Genomic DNA, 27,134 nt, shown 5'->3' on the forward strand with positions numbered 1-27,134 from the left:
TAACATTATATAATCAATCCTTGATGCTGCAATATTTTAAGTTATAAATTTATTATATTTTTTACTAGAATATATTGTCTCTTTTCTTTTCCAGTTTTAACAACTAGTCCTTTACTTTTTTCATATTTAAGCTTAACCATATTACTTTTCATGCTCCATTTTTCTATTGTAATATATGTATATTTGAAATAAGCATGAAATTACAAAATCATGAAACGTATTGACGGGAATGTAGGTTCCTTTAAGCAGAGATAATTTACTTGTAATGGAAGATTCGTTCCTATCAAAGATGTTTGTATAGTCATCGGAATGATGTCTACTTCATTTTAGAAGCAAATGATCTAAGAGTTTATAGTTTAATTTGTGGATTTGAACATATTCTTCGAATATACATAGGCGCATATTAACATCTACTTCTCTTTATGATGTAAAAGAAGGAATGCATAGATCAAGGACGATTTCTCTGATCTCTTCATTTCCGAACGTAAGTATTTAAGAACCCCATCCGCCTTCGACAGTAATCACGCCCTAACAAGAAACATAAACCTCGAATGGCCTGCGTTTGATTTGAAACTCTTTAAATGTAAACAAATCAAGTTCAACAGCCGACTCAGTCATACAAACAAATACCAGCGTTTGATCATTTTAAGTTAAGCCCCATCAAGTTTTTAACATTTCATCTGGCAGCTTTATAATTCTCATTTAAGCGATTGAGCTGACCAAGTGAGTGTTCCTCTGTAGAAATGGTTTCTATAATGAATCGCAGATGTTTTGCAGCAAATTTGCAACACACGCATAAACGTATCTCCTAACTGCATTCTCAGCAATCACTGCCATCCGCAGTTGTTGTGATTCGAAGTTCGTATCTATCGCGGTTACCACCTGACGAAGGCCAGAGGAATAGTTGGCCGAAACGTCGTGAAACAACAACTAATAAAGATGGGAATAATAGTTCGCAATAAATAAATTAATATAAATAATACTCATCTCAATAATGAATTCCAATTAAAACAATATATATACCATTCGGTACGGAACCGACCATGGAAGATCAGATAATAAATAAACGTAGATTTATTGGATCACAAAATCCAACCTTGATCGCCCTTCGGGGCCCGTGGCGCAGTTGATAGAGACGTTGAATCTCTAGGGTTCCAGATGAAAATTGTCTGAAGTAAGCGGTTTTAATCCTACCCAAAACCGGCCAGAGGCTTACTTGGCCAAAAACGTGAGATGACAACAACTACGAATGCCAGTGATTACCTAGAATGTAGTTAGGAGATTACAAGTTCCTATTCGTTACAGCCTGAAGAAGGTCAGAGGAATAGTTGAAACAACAACCAATAAATATGAGAATAATAGTCCGCAATAAATAAATTAATCATATTGTTGTCAACTGGAAAGCAGGAAAACGGAAGCGAGTTTCACAAACGTGCAGTTTTAAGAAAGAAACTTTGTTCAAAGAATCTACATTTAGGTTTAGGCACAGATAAAGGTTGGGGAAAAATTTGATAGTGGTTTTAACTGAAAATTAATTAATTCGTTTATATTAGTCTATTACAAATAAAACAGAAGTAGATAATAAAGACAAATCGAGGTAATAATATAATACTGGAAGTTATATAGGATATTTATTACAAATCTTATATGACGACGCACCACAGTTTCCCAACGTGCGCTGTGAGTATTTGCGTATAAACACAACAATAAGTATAAAGTAAAATACGCATCAAGTATTTTACTTGCTTGAATATACATTATTTTTTTTATATTTTAGAAAATTCTATTAAGCAACCACATAGATATAGTACCACATTTAATAAAAGTTCCTACTCTATGCTTAACCACTGTCTAACGGCAACAGCATATCTTCTATACTCCTATAAATTCGGTTTTCTTTTGTGTGTATCGATATTCATATAAAAACCCCTCTTTTCAATTTATTTAAAAAGAAAATACAATTTTCTTATATCTTGGTTGTGAAATTACATTCCAAAGCAAACGATCTAGATAATTTGCTTTTCTTTTAAACATTCGTTTTAATTAATTCCCTATTAGTTGCTTCGGTTTTTTAGTGGGATAATCATCTTTAGTCAAGTATTACCTGTAATTATATTCATGCAGATATTCTAGATGATTTATACTTGCATAATATTTGCGAAAAAAGTTTATAGTAAACACAAAATTGTTTCCATATATATTTATGTATACGTATATTTTTTTGTTAAACAAATCTATCTATATATCTATAAAAGTGAACGTGTCTGTGTATCTGTCTGTATGTCTGTCTGTGTGTCTGTCTGTGTACATTTCTCATACGCAATAATTCTTTCAATCTTTAGTCTACACACTCGAAATTTTTATACAGGGTACTGAGATTTTGGAAAATCTATGTGATCGGTTTTCGGTCAAAAGTTTGGCTGTTAAGGGGTCAAAGTTCAACGACTTGACCTTTCAGAAATCTACCAAACTCCTCCGACAATTTTGGGTCTAAACACTTGAGATTTTAGATATAGGTTCCTTGGACATGGCTCTAACTTTATACCTTCATTAGAACCCTAAATAATAAATGTGAATGGGTCATAATAGGGATCAAAGTGTAAAAAATCGACTGTTTTGTTTTTGTTTTGTTTTTTGTTTTTTTGCTCAGCATAACCTTACACCCGGACAACGCCGGGCACCCATGCTAGTGATTAATAAAATTAAATTAGCCATACCACACTGTTTCCCTTAATATTAAAAAGTAACTGCAATTCTAACAATAAGCAAAACTGTCCACTCAAAAAAAAGACGATTGATTCCACAGGGATATCATATATCCATGTATTGTTACTGAGTTACCTCAACACACCCCATCCGTCCACTACTCAAAATACAACTCCAATTATTGAATCGACTGGCCCAACGATTGTTTCACCCACAAATACCAACGTCACAAGCAACAACACAAATAATAGTATCAATAATGATGAAGATAGTAACGATGACAACAATAATAATAGCAACAATAACATTAATAATGATAACCCGCCTCATTTTTATAAAGACACTCATAATCCTCAAATTTCACCTCTGAATATAGATCAAAATATCCCAGTACAAATTGAATCTACTATTGCTTATTATAACAACCCTGAAGTAAACCCACCTCAACCCTAACAGAAATTCACATTTCATTAACACTACATGAACGCCAGGTAAAACATACACTAATGCTAGCGTCCCTTCAACATTAATAAAGGATATAATATCTAACCACAATTCTTCCTTTTATAATGAAATCACTGATAAGAGTTAAGAACTTCCTTAACTAATTAATTAAAAAGCTTAAATCTCAAAACATTCCTTTTTCTACGCATTGGGTTATTCTTTCAAAGTCTAAGTCTTACACTCCAGGTTCTAAGCCTTGTATCATTTGCATATCTGAAGCTATAAGTATAATTACTTCCAGCCAAAATATCAACTTAATTAACTCCAAGAGTTTTTTTCCAATGTAAACATTAGAAAAAATTCAAATATAACCCATTCGAAATTACTTAGCTCACCGCTTACACCTGCGGCTACAAATTTAATCAATATCAATATTTTTTCTATTCCTCTCCTTTAAATTCAAATTTTAAATTCGCTTAATTAGAGAATTTTGTTAAAGCACAAGACAGCATTGATTATTATTTTCTGTCATTTGCGAAACACCAAAGCTAACTTATTTCTTACTGAGTAGCAGAACGGACGTTTTACAATAAAAGTATCTCCATATAAAGTAACCTTGGAAAAATCGGACAATATATAAATAACAGTATAGTTCATTTGTTTCTAAATTCATATATATATATATATATATATATATATATATATATACATATATATATATCACTTCACTTCAGAAACAATAGAACTATACTATATATATTTACGTATATATGTATATATATGTATATATATGTATATATATATGTGTATGTATATATATATACATATATATATGTATATATATCATTCAAACACGGCAATGTTTTAATATATCGTAAAGTGGCATTTCTTGTCATTTAGCTTCACCGTTCACTCATTTTGCGACCACATTTCAAACAGTTATTACAGTTTATCGATTATCTTCTCAGCTATAATGTAAAACGAAAGTTATGATGAATTTTCTGGTGTTCAAAATCGTACAAATATGTAAGGAGGTGAGCAACGCTTTTTTTATAATTGGTTTCAATAGCAACCACGTCGCTTCAGCGACTAGTGTTGCTACTCATTCACGGCTGTCAAGGAAAGAGGAGTACCAAGTGAAACAGAGAGAATGGAAGCATGAAAGGGAAATAATTGAGCGGGTATTGAACGGAGACGCGTGCCGCACATTGGTATTACATATATGTTTATGGGGGCAAAAAAGACTGAAATTAAATAAAGTACAAAGAATATGTTTGTTTTTTGTAATTTAATTCAACATTATATAATCAATTCTTAATTCTTCAATATTTTAAGTTATAATTTTATGATAGTTTTACTAGAATACCTTGTCTTTTCCTTTTACGCTTTTAACAACTAGTCCTTTACTTTTTGTTGTGTCGTGGAACAACAGTGAAAATACGAACAATCAAGTCGAGCTTCGGTTAAGGAACAAGTGTAATTAACAATAATGTACAAAGATAGGAAAGCGTGTATATCTACTGGGCACCCGGCTAGCAGTTTAAATGCAGTCGCATCTCTCTCACCGGTGTTGGAATTACTAGCGCTATTAATAGTGCTAATCCATGTAAATCCCTCTGTTCAAGGAAGGCCGGTATAACACTTTCCCATGTTTAAGCTTAACCATATTACTTTTCATGCTTGCATTTTTTTATTGTAATCCATGATTTTTTCAAGCTTCCAATAAATTTCCTTATACTTCTTTTTTGCCCCCATAAACGTTGATACCGCGTACTCTTTCAGCAGCTTTTCGGCGTTAAGTAAACGTATCTGAAGTAGAGTTAAAGGAAAAAAGTAAGGAATTAAGGAGAAAAATAAAATAAGAAAAAATCAAGGAATAAAAGAAAAAGAGTATAAAAGTTGGGGGGGGTAAAAAAGAAGAGGAGAAAAAAGAAGGGAAAGGTAATAAAGAAACACCTTCACCTGTCTTCCTTTTTTCTCCTCTCTTTTCATTTGACTTTGTTTCTCCTCTCCCTTTTTCATTCACCCCTCTACCTTTTATACTCTTTTTCTTTTTATTATTTCTTGATTGTATTCTTATTTTATTTCTATCCTCAATTCTTTACTTTTTACTTTTAACCTTCTACTTCAAATACCTTTACTTTTCGTAAAAAAGATTTTAAAAATCAAATTCAAAGAGAAAACAAGTGAAACATGCATGGTCCCCATATTTTATTAATATTAAATGACTAAGTTCAGCATTGCCCCCATATTTTATCCCAAAATTTCCCAAGGGACGTCAAATCCTAGTGAAAATTAACAAACGGTGCAATTCCAGGTCTTAACATATGTAAATTTGAGCTCTACACCATGAAAAAAAAGAAGAAAAAGAAATGACTAAGTCCATCATTTGCCCCCTCCCCCATACAGCCCCAAAAGTATATAGAGTGTTTTATTAGCCCTAAAAGATTCCCTGGGGCACACCCAAGAGTTATCGCGAAGTATAGACAAACAAAATTATATAGAAATCAGTTAGTTACAACTTTTCAAAAAGTTTTATAAAAATCAAAGGCATCAATAGTTTTAATAAGCACAAAAGTATCAATTTAGCCATTTTAACCCGAAAGGCATCCCTATCAGGCAACCGGAGTTTTTGAGGAAAATCCGTTCTGTTACTTTTTTTACTCATATTAAGTTTAATGTTTATGCAAAATTTCAAAACATTTCAAGGCGTAGTTATTGAGAAAAGTGCAGACAGACAAACGGACGAACGGACGAACGGACGAAGGTGAATTTACAGGTCAACCCTCCTTTTGCCGTGGACTAAAAATATTTTAGAATTTAAAAAAATAGTACATATAGGAGTGATAATCGTAGGAGTAAGGTGTATTAGGTTAACAAAAAAAGGTTTTGCGATTGTTTTATTTTGATTTCAAATGACGTATTTTCAAAATAAGTTTCGTTATCATACCTTTACTTTATATATCATTCAAAAGGGCGTTTTTCTATCGATATAATCGTTTAAATTACAATCGTTTAACACAATTATATATGCTTTTCTGAACGTTTAATACAAGATGGAAAAAAGGTAATTTGCACAATTTTCCTATTTCAATTCCAGCTAGGCCGAAAGGCTGCTGAAATAGGTCGCGATGCAAACAAAGCGTTTGCTACATGGACCAGCACTGCTAAACAGCACAATGGCTGTTAAAAACCGAACAGCACAATGGTTGTTAAAGACCAAACCGTACACACAATGGTTGTAAAAGAACGAACGGCACAATGGCTGTTAAGGAACAAAAGACACAAAGTAGGTGAAATAAAAATAGCACAATGATTTTTAAGGAACAAAAAGCACAATGATGGTTAAAAAACAGCACAATGGTGGTAAAAGTACAAACATGGCGTTTAAAAAAACAACAGCACATAGGTTGTTAAAAAACAAACAGCAGAATGGTGGTTAAAAAAACAGCACAATGGTAGTAAAAGAACAAACAGCAAAATGGCTGTTAAGGAGCAAACAGGACAATGGTAATTAAAAAAACAAACAACACAATGGAGTTGACGAACAAACAGCACAGTAGTTAAGGAAATCACAGCACAGTGGTGGTTAAAAAGCAAACAGCACAATGGTGGTTAAAAAGCAAACAGCACAATGGTGGTTAAAAAGCAAACAGCACAATGGTGGTTAAAAAGCAAACAGCACAATGGTGGTGAAAGGACAAACAGCACAATTGTGATTAAAAAAAAACCAACGGCACAATTGTGATTAAAAAAAAACAAACAACACAATTGTGATAAAAAAAAACAAACAACACAATTGTGATTAAAAAAAACAAACAACACAATTGTGATTAAAAAAAAACCAACAGCACAATGGCTGTAAAAGAACAAAGAGCCCAATGGTAGTTTAAGAACAAACAGCTCAATGGTGCTTAAAAAAATAGCACAATTGTGGTTTAAAAAACGAACAGCACAATGGTAGTAAAAGACCGAACAGCACAATGGTGGTTAAAAAACGAAAAGCACAATGGTGGTAAAAGAAAAAAACGGCAAAATGGTTGTTTAAAAACAAACAGCATAATCGTGGTTAAAAACAAACAGCACACTAATAGTCAAAAAACAAACAAAACAACTATGGTTAAAAAAAACAAACAACACAATGATGGTTAAAAAACAAACAGAAAAATGATGGTTAAAAAATAAACAGCACAATGATGGTTAAAAAACAAACAGTACAATTATGGTTAAAGAAGCAAACAGCACAATGATGGTTAAAAAAACAAACAGCACAATGATGATTAAAAAACAGGCAGCACAATGATGGTTAAAAAAACAAACAGCAAAATTATGGTTAAAGAAACAAACAGCACAATGATGGTTAAAAACAAACATCATAATGGTGGTTAAAAAACATACAGCATAATGATGGTTAAAAAAAAACAAACAGCACAATGATGGTTAAAGAAACAAACCGCACAATGATGGTTTAAAAACAAACAGAACAATGATGGTTAAAAAAAACAAACAGCACAATTGTGTTTAAAGGCAGACAAAGATCAACATATTGAAAAGAACGAGAAAATGAAAAAAGATAAAATATAGAATATATCAACTAGCTAGACCTGTGGAAATTCACATTGGAAGAGCCAGGAGTAGTAGGGAAATGTAAGCATTCTTTAGATGTTCAGCGTAAATGGAGACGTCCACATCTCCAGCCCTGGGTGATCCAGACGCTCTGATATTATTGTTGCTCTTTTCTTAAAACCGTAAGAGTATTTATCTATGCTAGCAAGGACCCTGGTCTTAAAGTACATTTAAATATGATAATTTCATTCTTGAAGATTTAGTATATATTATTAGAGTTAATGTTCTATCGATTTTTATATATTATAAAGTTGCGATTTTTAAAAAAATTCATATGATTTGGGTTCATCAGCTTTAATCGAAACTAAAACTTATGAAAAACATATCTATATATTTATTCAACTTGAGTTTCTTCAATTATAATCGAAACCCAAATCAAAACTTATGAAGAATTCTTGGTAAAAATATTTATTACAAGAAATTAAAGCCCATAACAATTAAACGACGGTGACTCAGATGTAAACGTGACACATAAAATAAATAATACAAACGCTATCTAAATAATATGTACATTATTTCATTGCTGGGCTTTAATATCCTGTTCTTAATTATATATATAAAGAAATACATCCATTTATACAGGGGTCCGACAATATTTTTCGGACACTTTAGTATTCGACTTTCTGAGTACCGTAGAGTGGAGAAATTCCTTCAATAGAATAGCATAAACATATAAATATAATACCGGTAATAAAAATGGAAGAACATTTATTAGGCAAATAAAAATATTAAATTGTCATCATTTTTTACAAAACATACGACTTCTTTTGAATGCATTTTACTTCATTAAACTTAATTGTTTTACCAGTAGAATAGAACAGTACTTTTCTACAAGTTGTAAAAACTTTTTACCAAGTTTCGTTTTTAGCGAGCTATTAAATGGAGGTGAGGACCAAATCACTTTTCTATTTCTATTTTTTGATCTGCTATTATTATTATTATTATTATTATTATTATTATTATTACTGCAATCACCATTATTATTATTATTATTATTATTATTATTATTATTATTATTATTATTATTATATGTAATGGTCACGTTTTTATATCCGCTATTTTTTAGTGCTAAGTTATATATATTTTTATAATTGTTAAATACTGCTTCATTTGACGAGTTATTATTAATTCTGCTTTCTACCGAAACTGGAATGTGTTTTATAATGGAAGGCGGGTGGTTCGATTGAGGATTAATGTAGATGGGATTGGTATTTTCTTTCATATATGGTTAAAAATTATTATTTTGTAAATCGAAACTTGCATCTAGAAAGTTGACTTGTTTTAAGTTACTGTTTATCTCAACTTTCAGACCATGATTATGTATTATTTTTCTAATGTGATCACATTTTACATTAGTAGCATTGTTTACAAATATTAGTCCATCGACTCTGTATAATCATACTTCAATATAATTATTTTTAAGGTATACAATATGTAGAGACCTACAAGATCCGTTAGTTCAGCTGAGTCTAGCGCTCCTATTGAGACGCCGAAATAATTGTTTCTCGCATTTTTTGTCCATTGTTCAACATTACTAACTAAAACCGTAGTTCGGCATTTAGTTATAATTTCAATCTCCTCATCATATATCAAATGAATGAAGGAACATTTTTCCTTATTTTCAATATTAACAAACCATTTAATTGAATCCGATGTATTTATCCATAGATTAAGATTAAAATGTTGCTTCAAAACTTGCTTCGTTCTTTCCAATATTTCTTTACTAATTCTACCGATCTCTGGTTGTGTAGGATTTATTAATCTTGTTGTTGGCTTCGTATTAAAGTTAGGCTTGTGGTCCTTTAAAAGGGTATATGCTTGATTTCCTACCAGTTTACCTACCCTGTCGCTTATTTGTAAGTTATCAGTGATTTCTTTACTATTCTTATTTATTAAACCAATGTCATTATTATTGGCTTTATTATAGTCCTTGGTAATGTTTTTAATATTAAGCTGTTTATTTAATTTATTAAAGTTGCTGGTTTTGTCAACTTTGACGAAGATATATTTAGAATTATTAATTTCTCTTACTATGGTGTCGAGTTATTTTGGGTTTTTTTAGCAGGAAACCCCCACCAATTATTCCACAAATAACTTAATAACTTGATCTGAGCCCAAAAAAATAAATATTAAGGGGTTATAATAGGGTCAAAGGTAACAAAAATTTACCGTTTTTTTCTTAAATCTCAGTACCCTGAGAGGCTGCTGCAAAGAAGTTGGGTTCCCTCTATCGAGCTAGAAGGCTACTCACGCCTGAGAGTATCCTGTATCTCTATAAGGCCACCATTCGCCAATACATGGCGTATTGTTGCCACATTTGAGATGGTGCATCTACCACTAGTCTCTCCCTCTTAGATAAAGTCCAAAAAAGAGTTGTCAATCTAATCGGTCCCACTTTACCAACTAAGCACCAGCCCCTGTCCCATCGCCGCAATGTTGCATCACTGTGCCTGTTTTACAAATATTTTAATGGAATGTGTTCTGAGGAACTAGTTGCATTTGTACCCCCTCGACGTGCATATCCCCGACAAACCCGCTTAGCAATAAGATCTCACCCCTTCACTCTTGTTGTCCCTAGATGCGAGAAAGTTTTCTATTCTAATAATTTCTTCCCTCGAACAGCTAGACTTTGGAATTCCCTTCCTGTTGCCGGCTTTCCTGTCTGTACTGATATGCAGAAGTTTAAATGTAACATAAACAAATATCTTGTTAATCTTTCCTAGGCGTGGCTCCAAATAGTAGCCCTTTACGTCAAAGTGGCGAATTGCTTTGTAAGGGGTGAACATGAGTAAAAAAAGAACAATTATGTCAGTGTTTTATGCCACAAAAAGGAATTTCAAGCCAATATTTGGCTTCCGTGAATTGAAGCATTTTGTGGTGTGTGATATAGGAAGCGATATAATAGATGTTTGCAATGAAAAGATGAGAAACTCGAGACGATTATAAATATTAAGCTTGCCTACTTGCCGTCATATGAGACGTAGCAACTATAGCAATACTACTTTAGAAACAATAATTCTTGAATATTTATAATTTACTTTAGTTTTGCCATCTTGAATCAGTTTGAACCATATTCGGATAAATAAGTAAGTCGGTTAAAAGAATCACGAATTGTAATAAAACCCGAAGCGCGTTTCGTCAGACAAACTTTTCAAGGATGAGAGAGAGAGGGACAGATAGATAAAGAGAGAGAGAGAGAGAGAGAGAGAGAGAGAGAGAGAGAGAGAGAGTTAAGAATAATTTTTCCATTGATCAATTTGGTAAACCCAAATGGAGAGTGGCATATGTATTATTTTTAATATATAATTATTTACTGACACGTGTTTCATCGTCTACAGCTCATCAGAGTGGCTGACTCTAGCGAGATTCGAAATCGGGAACCCATGGAACGAAGAAAGGTAAGCCATGAGTGGTGGAATGTATCGCGTTTATATATATATATTTCAAGCATCTAAACTAGACAATTCAAAAATGTAATTGTCTAGTTTAGATGCTTGAAAATACCATAAGGTTGAAATAAATTATTGCATCGACAATTATGTAATTTCCGTGTTATATTTTTATGTTATATATATATATTGCTACGGAAACATATATGCACATGGACATGTGTACCTTATAATGTTTGTATAACTAAACATATATTTATTAATGTTTGTATAACTAAACATATATTTTATAACTTACTATATATGTGTGTGTGTGTGTGTGTGTGTGTGTGTGAAGACATAGATAGATAGATAGATAGATAGATAGATAGATAGATAGATATTGACACCACAGCAAGAACGTCTATTTTCATATAAAGTTATTAGTTATTGAATTGGTTTATGGGAGAGAAGTCTGAAAAAAAGTTAAATAATAAACAAAATTACCTCCCTTAGATCTAAGAACATGACGTGCTTCAATTCAGTTGAACCTAAAATTATTATATAAGGTAATATTTGTATATTAATAGAGATAAAGCGCTTTTTTTGTTGTTGTTGTTTTTATTTTAACGTAGTAATGTTTTACGATCAACATTATTAGAGTTACTTCGATGTTAAACACCATAACAGATTATGTTTTTTTTTGCCTGCGTGTATTTAAATAATTGTCAAATTTTATTCACTTATTTTTAAAAATGGTAATTAAATTTATAATTCGTAGATCAATAGAAAGATAATTAACAAATTTATATCAGAAGTGTGCGCTGTTTTACAATTGGTCATTGTCCTGATGGAGACAACTCACTGTTACTAAGAGATTCGTTCATTTTTCCATCTTATAATTTAGTACGCTAATAAGCTGTCAGTAAATTTACATGAGCGGTTTACAAAACATAATTATAGATGTTTCATTCTTTTCTTTTTCTCTTTTTTTTTTTTTTTTTGGTTGGGGTATTCAATTTTAGGACTTGTATAGATTTTAACGTGCTTCTACACTTTAATTAACTTTTTTTTTTTCGTAAGTAACACGCCGACATTAACCGAGAAAATAATCGTTTAATATTTCACAAACATTTTGTTTACATTGATGGAAGGGAATTCTGTGAGGGGCTGTGGTGTGATACAACTTTTATAATTGGATACTCCTCTACAAAAAAAAAAAACAAAAAAAAACATAAAATAATGTTTTTGTAAACCGCTCGCTAGTGTAAACTTACTGACAGCATTATTAGCGTCCTAATAATGAGATGAAAAAATTAACGAATCTCTTAGTAAAAGAGAGTTGTCTCCCTCAGAATAATGATAAATTGCAAAGCAGCACCCAGTATTTAATTGACAAGTAAATTATTATTTTCTTATTTTAAGATTGTTTAATCGGTCGATTAATTATTTCAGCGTCGCATGTTGTTCCTATTTACAATGCCTCCCCACGGGACAGAGTTAGACACTAGGGTCGTTTTTTAATGTGGAGAAAAGGAACAAAAATAAAAATTGTCTCAGTCGGGAAGGATTTCTCCTTCACTGACAGATAACAAAAAATTGAAGTGCAGCACTGCAGCAGCATCTGAAGAACAGATACTACACTTTGATCTTGTTTATATATTTCATTGCTTTTAAAATTTTGTAAATACAATTAAGTAAAAAAAACAAAAGATTTTCAAACAACAAAATTAGGCACAAGGCCCTACAAGAAATTGGGGAGGGGAAGGGTTCAGGATCCGAAGGTCAATGTTGTTACTTGGAAATATTTTCTGAATAATTCCTAGTTATCTCCCTTGCATCAACTACAACAAATGCTTCCATAAAACAGTTAATATTAAAAGAAATTGTTTAGTCTAAACATGATTTTGTAATAAAAAAGTTACCGTGTCTATTTGATTTAAATGATTACACTTAATTTTTAAAAAGAACAAGCAGAGAGTCATCATATTATCCAACAATATTTTTTTAATTAAAATACAATACATTACAAAAAGAAAATTGCGAGAGAGAGAGAGAGAGAGAGAGAGAGAGAGAGAGAGAGAGAGAGAGAATAAGAGAGAGAGAAAGAGAGAGAGGGGAGAGAGAGAGAGAGGGGGGAGAGAAAGACGGAAAGAGAGAAATTATGAAAGTAATAAAACAATAAAACTTCCACACACACCAACACACACCAACACACACACACACACTCACACACACACACACACACACACTCCGCACGTGTCTGCACTCGTGCCGGGGTCAAACGGAAGTTAAATGACATAGATTAAATGTCGTCAAAAAAACATAAACACACACATACACACACACACACACGTACACAGAAATACACACCAACACTTTACGTTAAAAACTGTCATGAGGTGGGGACGGGTGGGTCTCATAGGTGTCAAGCGAATTTGAAATTTAACGAATTTTATTTCAACGGGCCAATTTCCCACCCCCCTCCCACTGCCTGCCTCTTTCGGGTCGTAAAAATAACGGTTTTTTTTTTATTTAATTGTAATTTTTTAAGAAATCGTTACCTTATAAGTTAAGAAAGCCATTCTTAATGTAGAGAGGATCATGTTAACTATTCTGTCCAATAATTTAATAAGCAGAAGATATGATAAAAATTCAATTTAGCTTGTATTAACACCTCCAATCTCTCCATGATAAGAACGGCTTTCTGAAAAAAAAAACACCTCACAATCTAGAAAGCCGTTCTTAACATGGAGAGATTGGGGGGAGGGGCATTCCGAAAGTCGTTCTTAAAATGGGGAGAGGAAGGCGTTTTGTAACTATTCCGTACAGTCACCTAACAATTTAATAAAAAAAAACATCGGGTTTGTATTACTGTACACATAGATTCGAAAAAGTTGTCAAAAAACAAATATATAACAAATAAATGTTATCAAAAGGCAAGATAAGTTACTTTTCTACCAAACTGGATATACTTTTTGTGTTTTTATTCAATGTAACATGTTTATTCAGCTCGAAAAACATAGTGTTTACCGATGTATTGGAACATTCAAAATGGCGTCTGATTCTTTCTTTAACACGGTAAGTTTGGGAAAAGGTGTTATAAATAAAAAACTATACACAATACTATTAAAAACCCGCCGAATATATGTCAACCTATGTCACAGTAACATATATTGAGCGAGTTTTTACAGTATTTTATCTGGGTGTTTATTTATAACACCTTTTCCCAAACTTACGGCTGAATAAACATGTTATATTGAATAAAAACACGAAAAATATATCCAGTTGGGTAGAAAATAACTTATCTTGCCTTTGATAACATTTATTTGTTATATATTTGTTTTTATTACAACTTTTTCGAATCTATGTGTACAGTAATACAACACCAAAACATCAAATGTTAAATAAAAATAAGATCAATAAAAAATAAATAAAGATAAAATACATCAAATCAAATAAAATAAACGATCAATGTGTAGTATCTGTTAACGAAAATATTTTTTTAAATTATTAGCAAATAATTCAAAGTGTAGTATCTGTTTTATTATTATTAATGACAGTTTAAAGGCTTCAAAATCACTTTCGAATTCAACATCAACTGTCGCATTAACTCGCATCCCTACAATTCTGAAATCTCGTCCCAATAGTGTAGAAGCGCCCATTTCAACCTAATAACATGGATTCCAATCTGATAAAACAACTACCTATTAAAAAAATGTACTAATTTTTATTAAAAAAAAACAGAAAAAAAACAGTTACTACGTTTTGATCTAAAGCCAGAAAGACATAATTAGTAATTATGCATTTATGTTACCGTGTTTTTGTGTTTGCATTTCCGTTTTTGTTTTGTTCTTTCGTATTTTCATTTGAAATTCAAGTTTCACGACAACTTGATTACAATGTTAGAATACAAAGAATAGATTTCTAAATAATACCGTTTTTATTTCGGCACGGTAGCATAACTGCATAGGATGCATATACTTTTGAAGGTTTTTGTTTTTTTTCCTATTATAATTATGTGTATATTTTCTTGTGTCTATGACGTAACTGTTCCTTAGTTTGTCTTTATCAATGTTACAGCATATTCCAAATATCACATCAATCTATAGAGTGGTTTATTTAAGTGATATTTTAAGTCTATACCTATGTCCCCTCTTGTTAGGACTTAGAAATTTTCAATTGAATACACGTTGACTTGCCTTGGTCTATAGAATCTACCTCTCATTCAGGTATGCTGAAAACGAATATCGCAAGGAAAATTAACTGAGACAAATAGTTTTCGAGCAAGTTTTATTAATGCGTGTATTTTGAATTGTAAATCACTGGCGACCATGTTTGGACAGTTTTAACAGGCGGCGTATGAAAGGGGCCAACCCTCAGTTTGTTCAGGTATGCTGAAAACGAATATCGCAAGGAAAATTAGCAGAGACAAATAGTTTTGGAGCTAGTTTTATTAATGCGTGTATTTTGACATGTAAATCACTGGTGACCATTTGTACAGGCGGCATATGAAAGGGGCCAACCCTCAATTTGGTCAGGAATGCTGAAAACGAATTTTATATATTATATTTTTTATATATAAAATTTTATATATTATATTTTTATATATTAAATTTAGGTGAGTAAATTAAGAAGTTAGTTATATATATATATATAGATATAGATATATACAACTACTTCATTTACTCATATAAAATTAATATACGAAAGTATAGATTTATGCGTAAACTTTAAGTATTTACTTCAAAACTGCTCAATACGTTAGTAGAGCTCGTTAGTAATTTATGAAATATATATGGCGATTAAGCTACACTGAATATTCGGCGTTTCATCCACTATAGGATTCGTTAGCCTGACGAATCCTATAGTGGATGAAACGCCGAATATTCAGTGTAGCTTAATCGCCATACATACATATATATATATATATATATATACATATATATATGTTAGTACATTTTCATATGGTTTTTTAAAGGTAGATAACTCTTATTTTTATTATCTCCCTTGAGAAAGCACACACATCTATATGTGTATATGTGTATATATATATATATATATACACATATATTTGTGAGTATATTTTCATATGGTTTCCTAAAGGTAACTCTGACTTTAATTATCTGCCTTGATTAATATCTGAGAAGTTCTTTTTGTTTTAACTTATTTTAAAGCGTTTATTTACTTTGGAACATAAGTGTTCAGGCTCAAATTAGAACAAGACCGAGGTGACTGTCATGAGACCGTCGTCTCCCTGCATATTAAAAGAAAGTCCCCACCAACCTCCATATGTAGTTACTTGTCATGTCGAAAATAGTAATATATCCAAAAATTACGAAAACTCTACAAGTGCAGAGTTCTTTATAGTTCAAAGTAATTTGTATGTTTGTTAAAAACTACTTCAAAAATGCTGTTTGACTTTAAGTATCGTTTAAAGACAAAACCAATATTAAGTATTTAATTGTCATGCCGAAAATAGTAATATATCCAAAAATGACGAAAACTCACCAAGTGCAGAGTTCTTTATAGTTCAAACCAATATTAAGTAATTTTTTTTTGCATACATTATTGCTGATATTCATGCTGCTCCTCTTTGATAAAATTGTCTCTAGGATGGATTAGGGTTGGGGGTCAGGGTTAGCTTCTTTTTTTTTTTTATATTTGATATGTAATTCTATGTCGATTTTTTTAATCTTTTCGAGTATGCTGAAAACGAATATCACAATTAACTTTGGGGCTTATAAATCGTTTACCAGATATCAATAAACATGATGTATAACAAATAGATAACACAGAAAATAGACTTATAGTTTTTAAATGTTTATTAGAAGAAACATATGTAACCCACAGTGGGGACCCTAACAGGTACTACCACTCCGGGTCAGAGTGGACCTGGGAGCAATGGTAATTAAAGGGTGGCTCCACACTCCCCAAGCCCGCTTATGGAGCTTTACCATCGGATACAGTTTAAGGTCATATCCAGGACCCTGAAGTGGCGGCGGCTATCCTGTTCTTGTAGAAATTTCGGGTGGGAGTGGTCTTCTTCTGGGAGAAGTTTCGGCTGGTTGCTTATAAAAAAGAAAAAAGAGACAAGTTTTAATCCAACGGAAATGGAATCATGTCGTTACAAGTCCGAGTAATTTTGAAATGGATATATCTATAAAAGTGAAAGTGTACAACTTATAGTATAAACCATTGAAATGTTAGATATAGTTTCCTTGGCCATGGATCTAACGTAATAAATTCATATGACCCTTAATCAATAATGGTTAATGTGTCAAAGTTAAAAATAAAGGAAAAATATATATAAGTGTAATTATTACTTCACGCGACAAATAGCTAGGGGGTTGCTTTAATCCACGATGTATTTGTAAGTCATGCCGTGCTTTCTTTTCTCTAGCTTTAATTTAAACCTACATCACTGCCAGTGGTCATACACGCAAACACGTAACGGGTTCTAGCCTTCCTCCCTGCTACCACGCGTTTTTCCTTGTTTGGCTCAACACAAAACCCCCAAACTCCCACGGCTAAAATGCTAGTTTTGTACAAAGTACTGAGATGCCAGACAATTATGCTAGTTTAGAACTTTCAGGTCCAAGTAATCAGCCACATTTTTCAGTTTTGGGGCATAAATATTACTGCAAAGGCGTGTAAAGAGCAAACTCGAATTTGAGCGCAATCGTTATTCTAATAATTGCTAATTTTTAATATGCCATTATTATTATCATTTTTTTATATGGATCAGCAAGATATTTTTACTAGTAATAAGTTTATTTTTAGAACAGCTTATCACTTATTCTCTGGTATATTTTTGGTTTTAAAGTATTATTTTAGTATTAGTGTTTAATCTTTCAGTATTTATACAATTTAACATTTTGATATTTACATTTATGTCGAGGTTTAGTGTTTATTATTTGATCAGTTATAATTTAATTTAGCGCTAATTTATAACTTATGTTTTAGTATCTAATCATGATTTTTTTGTTTTTAATTATTAGTTTTAGTTTTTATAGTTATTTAATATATTATAATTTATTAGAATATATTAACAGTAGTAAAATTATATTACTGATCCATAATGAAAATGATAATTATAGCTGGAACAATTACATCGAGAGCATTGCCAGGGCCGCTGCGAGGAAGGTGGGCTCTCTCTCTACCGTGCTAGAAAACTTCTAACACCCGAAAGTATCCTGTACCTCTCCAACAAGGCCACTATTCGCCCATGTATGGAGTATTGCTGTCATATTTGGGCTGGTGCATCGGCTACTAGTCTCTCACTCCTTGACAGGGTTCAAAAGAGAGTCGCAAATCTGATAGGCCCTAAACTGGCATCTAAGCTTCAGCCTCTGTCCCATCGTCGAAACGTTGCATCCCTCTGCCTGTTCTACAAGTATTATAATGGTGAATGCTCTGATGAACTGCATGCAAGCACTTTTGCCCCCACAATGTAAACACCCTCGACAGACCCGACAAGCTGCAAAATCCCACCCCCACACTGTAGAGATCCCTACATTTAAAAGATCTTTCTACTCCAGTAGTTTCTTCCCCAGAACTGCTAGAATTTGGAATTCCATTCCAGGTCACTGCTTCCCCAACTGTACTGACATGCATAAGTTCAAGTGCAACGTGAACCAACACCTCCCTGCCCAAATCCCTACATAGTACCCTAGTAGATGTTTCCCCCTGATAGTGGCAAAGTGCCTTGTTTGGGGTGAAAATGTAATAAAAAAAAAAAAAAAAAATAGTAATGTAAATATTTGTATATAATTACAAAGCATATTGTTCATGCATTTACATACAAATCCACATGAACAAGGAAACCTATCTCTCTCGGCAAAAATGAGTTCAAACTGAAGAAATGTTATATATAATTGTTTTCGGCTAACTTTACCAAATCTGTGCGTATGGTAAAAATAAGTAAAAAAAAACAAGTAATGTTCAACGCTGCAAGAGAACTAGAAAGAGAATAAAAGTTAATAGACAGGATAAAGTCTGGAACAAAAAGAGAAAAAAGAAATTAGCAAAATTTATCAGGTGCGAAAAAAGCGAGTAATGTTCAACGGTACTGGAGAACAAGAAAAGAAAGGGCCAATTAGAAGCTGGAATCATCAAAATAGGGGTAGGCTATAGAAACAAAATTTTTCAAATAAATGCCAAAACTGGCTTATTATATGTAAATAGATGGGAACAAAAAAATTGGAGGGTCGCTGGCCCCAAACGTGATTTGACCGCGTCAACGCGTGAAAATGGCCCAAATTTCGGCCCCGAACACACTTAATCATTTATTGAAAGCCACAGGATGCGTTTTTTGACTATAAATGCATTTGTATCATTAAATCTAACATTCCCATTGGCTATCTCACAAGTACGGTTTTTTTAAGGGTATCTCAGAGTCCAAAATGGGTCAAAATTACCCCAAAAGTAGCCAAAAATGGTCGGAAATCACGGATTTTCCAAAATGCACCTCCCAAGACACACAGGGTGCAATTTTTGACCATAAATGGCTCTATAAATTTAAATCTAACATTCTCACTGGCTATCCCACCTATATAGGGCTTTTCAAGGTATCTTAAGGGTTCAAAATGGGTCAAATTTACCCAAAAATTAGCCAAAAATGAATGAAAATCATGGATAATCCCCAAAATGCAGGTATTATATCTCATCGGGCTCCTATAAACACTCCTGTATGGCTTTTTACAGTTGGAAGACTTCCATTTGTATTTAGAGATCTTTGGGGGATGTAAAAAGGGTCAAAACAATCCAAAAATGACAAAATTACGCTTTACGGTACATAACATATGAATCATTAGTTCATTCATCAATGATACTTTTTAGAAACATTGTAACTTTACTACATCAACTTCTCAGAAAGTAATTAATTGTAAATTGAACATTGAATGTCAATAAAATGCTGTCCAAGAAGAGTCTGAATTCATAGTGTTCTCATAGTTACCCCAAAATTGATGAAAATGGCCCTCGATTCGCTATTTCTAGATTTGTAACCAATATATTGAATAACTTGATAAAAGCTATGAGTAATTAGCAAAGGAATTATTTTGTTATTTCAAGACACAGCTTCACTTCACATTACTTTAAAATCATACAACAGTAAAATATCAATATAATGCATTAAATGTTGGCTGCAGCACAGGAATTTTGATTGACTCCTGGAAATTCCGTGCACCAGTTCGCAGATTGTAAGTGACATGTGTTTGGCTGGCGATCTCGGTACATGGGACAGTGCTACGGATTGTACCCGATCTGTTTAATGAGTAGTTCAAATTGTTTGAGGTATCATGCTCTGGCACAATGAGCCATTTGCGAGAGAGAGAGACTTTTGATCGGCAAAGAATCTTCGTTCATGTACATCAAATTCATCAGGATTCACATCTTTTGAAAGTATATTGAGAAGGACATGGTGCTCTCGTTTCCATTTAATTATATTCACACGTCTGGAACCCTTTGCTTTGTAGACATCTTTATCGTAAATTTTTAGCCATCGATCAAGTTTATGTTTTATCCCAGGTATTGTAACATAACGAACATCACTTCCAAAGGCTTTCTGCCACAATTGTAGTAATCGCAAGGAGAACTGGTCAATATGATTTTTCTGTGTCGTGGTACCATATTTGGCAGCATGATGTTGCTGCACAGCTTGAACACATTCAGCCTCAGTTGGAAGAGAATCAAGCAGAAGATAAGTCCAATCGTCGTAATTATAATCTTAGTTCAATCAAATTCACAATTAATGCAATGCAATGTTATCGTGTCTATTTAAAGATGCCATTCCATTGATACAGAAAGAAAACATTTCCTTATTTGGTAATTTTCCATCTATAACTCAAATTAAGCCCCTTTTTGACAACCTATGTTGATTCTTAGGGACTTTTTGACTCATTGGCTAAATCGGCCATATTTAGCCCCTTTTAAAGGTCCTTATACCCCTCATTAACAGTGCAAAAGTTAGGAGAGTGCCTTTCCCAACAGTTTCTGCCATGTAGAGGTGTCTTTGAGCCCATGGGAGGTGCATTTTGGAAAATCTGTGATTTCCGACCATTTTTGGCTAATTTTGGGGCTAATTTTGGGGTAATTTGACCCATTTTGGACTCTTGAGATACCCTAAAAAAAACCCTACTTGTGGGATAGCCAATGGGAATGTTAGATTTAATGATACAAATGCATTTATAGCGAAAAAATGCACCCTGTGGCTTTCAATAAGTGATTAAGTGTGTTCGGGGCCGAAATTTGGGCCATTTTCACGCGTTGACGCGGTCAAATCACGTTTGGGGCCAGCGACCCTCCAATTTTGACCCGTTTTGAACAAAATCACTTGTTCCCATCTATTTACATATAAATGAAGGTAATAAGCCAGTTTTGGCATTTATTTGAAAAATTTTGTTTCTATAGCCTACCCCTAATCAAAAGTCATTAGACAAAAAAGAAATCAAGTAAATAGGACATTATAAGAAAAAATTCATCAGGTGCTGTAAAGAAATGCTCTTTTAGAATCTTCAAGTCTCAACACTCATTAGTAAAAATAACTAAAAAAAAACAAGTAATGTTCAACGCTGCAAGAGAACTAGAAAGAGAATAAAAGTTAATAGACAGGATAAAGTCTGGAACAAAAAGAGAAAAAAGAAATTAGCAAAATTTATCAGGTGCGAAAAAAGCGAGTAATGTTCAACGGTACTGGAGAACAAGAAAAGAAAGGGCCAATTAGAAGCTGGAATCATCAAAAGTCATTAGACAAAAAAGAAATCAAGTAAATTAAAAAATTAACTGAAACCCATCTAAAACAAAGCAAATTCAGCAGCTGGTACAAAACAAGTGCTGAAAAGGTGGTTTAGAGTCCTGAAGTCTCAACAATCACTAGAAAATTAGAAATAAATCAAGGTAGTTGTTGCAGCACCACCAAGACACATTGATACAATAAATGAAACCTTTATGAATTCGATGGGAAGTTGGAGTTGCTTATAAAAAAATATATATATATTATTACTTACTTTAGGAATTTCTGGAACTGCTTCCAAGATGGGGATGAGAGGGGTCATGGGTGTTGCTGCTGCTGGTGCTGAAAACTTGAATAACTTTTTCTTTTTTTTTTAATTGTTTTTTTCTTTTTTTGGTTTGTTTGTTTTATTTATTTTCCTTTATTTCATAGCATTTTATTTTTATGAAATTATTTTTTTGGAAATTATAATTAGGAAATAGCAATACTTACTTTATGACTTTCTGGAACTGCATCCAATATTGGGATGACAGGGTCATGGCTGTTGCTGTTGAAACCTGTAATAACTAGTTGTATTATTATTTTTACATTTTTTTTTCGGTTTATTTTCCTTTAGATCACAGTATTTTATTTTTTGTGAAATTTTCTTTTTTTTTTTAAAATTATAATTAGAAGAAGATATCAATACTTACTTTATGACTTTCTGGAACTGCATCCAATATTGGGATGACAGGGTCATGGCTGTTGCTGTTGAAACCTGTAATAACTAGCTGTATTTTGCATTATTATTTTTACATTTTTTTTTCGGTTTATTTTCCTTTAGATCACAGTATTTTATTTTTTGTGAAATTTTCTTTTTTTAAAAAATTATAATTAGAAGAAGATATCAATACTTACTTTATGACTTTCTGGAACTGCATCCAATATTGGGATGACAGGGTCATGGCTGTTGCTGTTGAAACCTGTAATAACTAGCTGTATTTTGCATTATTATTTTTACATTTTTTTTTCGGTTTATTTTCCTTTAGATCACAGTATTTTATTTTTTGTGAAATTTTCTTTTTTTTTTAAAAATTATAATTAGAAGAAGATATCAATACTTACTTTATGACTTTCTGGAACTGCATCCAATATTGGGATGACAGGGTCATGGCTGTTGCTGTTGAAACCTGTAATAACTAGCTGTATTTTGCATTATTATTTTTACATTTTTTTTTCGGTTTATTTTCCTTTAGATCACAGTATTTTATTTTTTGTGAAATTTTCTTTTTTTAAAAAATTATAATTAGAAGAAGATATCAATACTTACTTTATGACTTTCTGGAACTGCATCCAATATTGGGATGACAGAGTCATGGCTGTTGCTGTTGAAACCTGTAATAACTAGCTGTATTTTGCATTATTATTTTTACATTTTTTTTTCGGTTTATTTTCCTTTAGATCACAGTATTTTATTTTTTGTGAAATTTTCTTTTTTTAAAAAATTATAATTAGAAGAAGATATCAATACTTACTTTATGACTTTCTGGAACTGCATCCAATATTGGGATGACAGGGTCATGGCTGTTGCTGTTGAAACCTGTAATAACTAGTTGTATTTTGCATTATTATTTTTACATTTTTTTTTCGGTTTATTTTCCTTTAGATCACAGTATTTTACTTTTTGTGAAATTTTCTTTTTTTAAAAAATTATAATTAGAAGAAGATATCAATACTTACTTTATGACTTTCTGGAACTGCATCCAATATTGGGATGACAGGGTCATGGCTGTTGCTGTTGAAACCTGTAATAACTAGTTGTATTTTGCATTATTATTTTTACATTTTGTTTTTGTTTTATTTATGTTACTTTAGTACATTGCATTTTACTGAGTGTATGTTAATTATTTTGTTAATTTTTATTAAAATAAAATACCTGTAACAGAAAAATAATTTTGGTTATGATCATGCATGGGTGAATATTTTTGGTTAGACTTGCTAAAGTTGGTTAAAGGAAATACAAGCAGAAAGGAATTCGTTTTAATCACTAGCAACACAATGAAATGAAATACTTACCTGAGGATTGTGCTGATTCTAACTAGAAGCTGCAGTAATGGAAAAGAGGAAAATTAAATTTGTCAATTACAAAAACTGAAATCGAAAAGAAGAAACGCTTGATGCTTTACTCACCTGTGGCTGGTCGTGGTCCCCATCAAACTGAAAAAGGAGGGAAAGGGTGGAATCCACTAGTTACCAGGTACCGTACAGGAAAGGACAGTCTGGCCAGGTAGGTGATGATCTCCCCAAAGTGGAGCGCTACATAAAACATGCATTGCTACGAACATCCTCCGAAAAAGGCGGTTTCTACTCGGAATAAAAGGCGGAGCAGAAAACGGAAGTGTTCTCTCTACTCAACACGATTCCTAGAGAGATACCACAAGATTGTGCGTGAATGTGGAAGAGCCTATGAAAGCTCACAAAACTGCCATTCCTACTATCGTATCGGATATTATTAATCGGAGGTCCATCATTGCATTACCGCCCCAGCTCGTAGTTGATAGATAGTAGGAATAATATTACCAGCGCCCTTCAGGCAGCTTGTGAGAGCACACAAACTAATGGTAGTATTACTCTAGTCGTTCCTGGTCGAATGGAGCCATGCATGCATTATGTAGTAACACGAGCACGTGTCGCCTGATAAGAAAGAGCGTAGGCTCACCCACTTGGGGAGATTCCGTATCCAGACTTGCACCTATTTGTACACCTGGAACCGGACTCAGAACCTCGACAATGAGAAGAGTCAAGGAGAGCAAGGTGTTGAACTACCTAAAGAGGTCACCATATAAAACAAGCGTTGCTGTGAACAACCTTCCAAAACGAGGGAAGGGACTTTTTGTTCTCTCTACCCAACAGGATTCCTAGAGAGATACCACTAGATTGTGCGTGAATGTGGAAGAGCCTATGAAAGCTCACAAAACTGCCATTCCTACTATCGTATCGGATATTATTAATCGGAGGTCCATCATTGCATTACCGCCCCAGCTCATAGTTGATAGATAGTAGGAATAATATTACCAGCGCCCTTCAAGCAGCTTGTGAGCACACGCAAACTAATAGCAGTATTACTCTAGTCGTCCGTAGTCGAGTGGAGGCACGCGTGAATTACATAGTAGAAACACGAGCACGTGTCGCTCCCTCTTCGGGGGAATTCGGAAAAGCGCACCTTGCGCTGCAGGTATTTGTTGAGCTGGGAGTTGACTCAACACCTCGACACTGAGAAAAGAGCTTTAGAAAAGCTCCAGATTAGTTACCTGCAAAGTCGAGGAAAGTTGGAGGACCAGGCCTGCGAAGGAGAACACACACAATTTGGGCCTTGATGGAAGCACACGGGAGAGAGGGAGGCCCATTTTTCTCTTTCGGGGGAGTGTTCTCCTTCCAGCCTGCTCAAGCACGTCTTTTCTGCTCGCCACATGCAAGCGTATAAAAAGACGACCAGATGACGGACGCAACAAACTCATGCCGTCATTCATTAACTGGATTTTGATCGGGTTCCGTACAACAAGGTGTTGAACTCCCTAAAGAGGGCACCATATAAAACAAGCGTTGCTGCGAACAACCTTCCAAAACGAGGGAAGGGACTTTTTGTTCTCTCTACCCAACAGGATTCCTAGAGAGATACCACAAGATTGTGCGTGAATGTGGAAGAGCCTATGAAAGCTCACAAAACTGCCATTCCTACTATCGTATCGGATATTACTAATCGGAGGTCCATCATTGCATTACTGCCCCAGCTCGTAGTTGATAGATAGTAGGAATAATATTACCAGCGCCCTTCAAGCAGCTTGTGAGCACACGCACACTAATTGTAGTATTACTCTAGTCGTTCCTGGTCGAATGGAGCCATGCATGCATTATGTAGTAATAAAATAAAATACCTGTAACAGAAAAATAATTCTGGCTATGATCAAGCATGGGTGATTATTTTTGGTTAGACTTGCAAAAGTTGGTTAAAGGAAATATAAGCAGAAAGGAATTCGTTTTAATCACTAGCAACACAACGAAAGAAATACTTACCTGAGGACTTGTGCCGATTCTAACTAGAAGCTGCAGTAATGGAAAAGAGGAAAATTAAACTTGTCAATTACAAAAACTGAAATCGAAAAGAAGAAACGCTTGATGCTTTACTCACCTCTGGCTAGTCGTGGTCACCATCAAACTGAAAAACGAGGAAAAGGGTGGAATCCACTCGTTACCAGGTTTCGTACAGGAAAGGACAGTCTGGCCAGGTAGGTGATGATCTCCCCAAAGTGGAGCGCTACATAAAACATGCATTGCTACGAACATCCTCCGAAAAAGGCGGTTTCTACTCGGAATAAAAGGCGGAGCAGAAAACGGAAGTGTTCTCTCTGCTCAACACGATTCCTAGAGAGATACCACGAGATTGTGCGTGAATGAGGAAGAGGCGATGAAAGCTCACAAAACTGCCATTCCTACTATCGTATCGGATATTGTAACTCGGAGGTCCATCATTGCATTACCGCCCCAGCTCGTAGTTGATAGATAGTAGGAATAATATTACCAGCGCCCTTCAAGCAGCTTGTGAGCACACGCAAACTAATGGTAGTATTACTCTAGTCGTTCCTGGTCGAATGGAGCCATGCATGCATTATGTAGTAATAAAATAAAATACCTGTAACAGAAAAATAATTCTGGTTATGATCAAGCATGGGTGAATATTTTTGGTTAGACTTGCTAAATGTGGTTAAAGGAAATATAAGCAGAAAGGCATTCGTTTTAATCACTAGCAACACAACGAAAGAAATACTTAACTGAGGACTTATGCTGATTCTAACTAGAAGCTGCAGTAATACAAAAGAGGAAAATTAAACTTGTCAATTACAAAAACTGAAACCGAAAAGAAGAAACGCTTGATGCTTTACTCACCTCTGGCTGGTCGTGGTCCCCATCAAACTGAAAAAGGAGGGAAAGGGTGGAATCCACTAGTTACCAGGTACCGTACAGGAAAGGACAGTTTGGGCAGGTAGGTGATGATCTCCTCAAAGTGGAGCGCTACATAAAACATGCATTGCTACGAACATCCTCCGAAAAAGGCGGTTTCTACTCGGAATAAAAGGCGGAGCAGAAAACGGAAGTGTTCTCTCTACTCAACACGATTCCTAGAGAGATACCACAAGATTGTGCGTGAATGTGGAAGAGCCTATGAAAACTCACAAAACTGCCATTCCTACTATCGTATCGGATATTATTAATCGGAG

Source organism: Euprymna scolopes, chromosome 8 (genome assembly GCF_053919585.1).
Source record: "Euprymna scolopes isolate OS-2025 chromosome 8, ASM5391958v1, whole genome shotgun sequence".
Lineage (NCBI taxonomy): Eukaryota > Metazoa > Mollusca > Cephalopoda > Sepiida > Sepiolidae > Euprymna > Euprymna scolopes.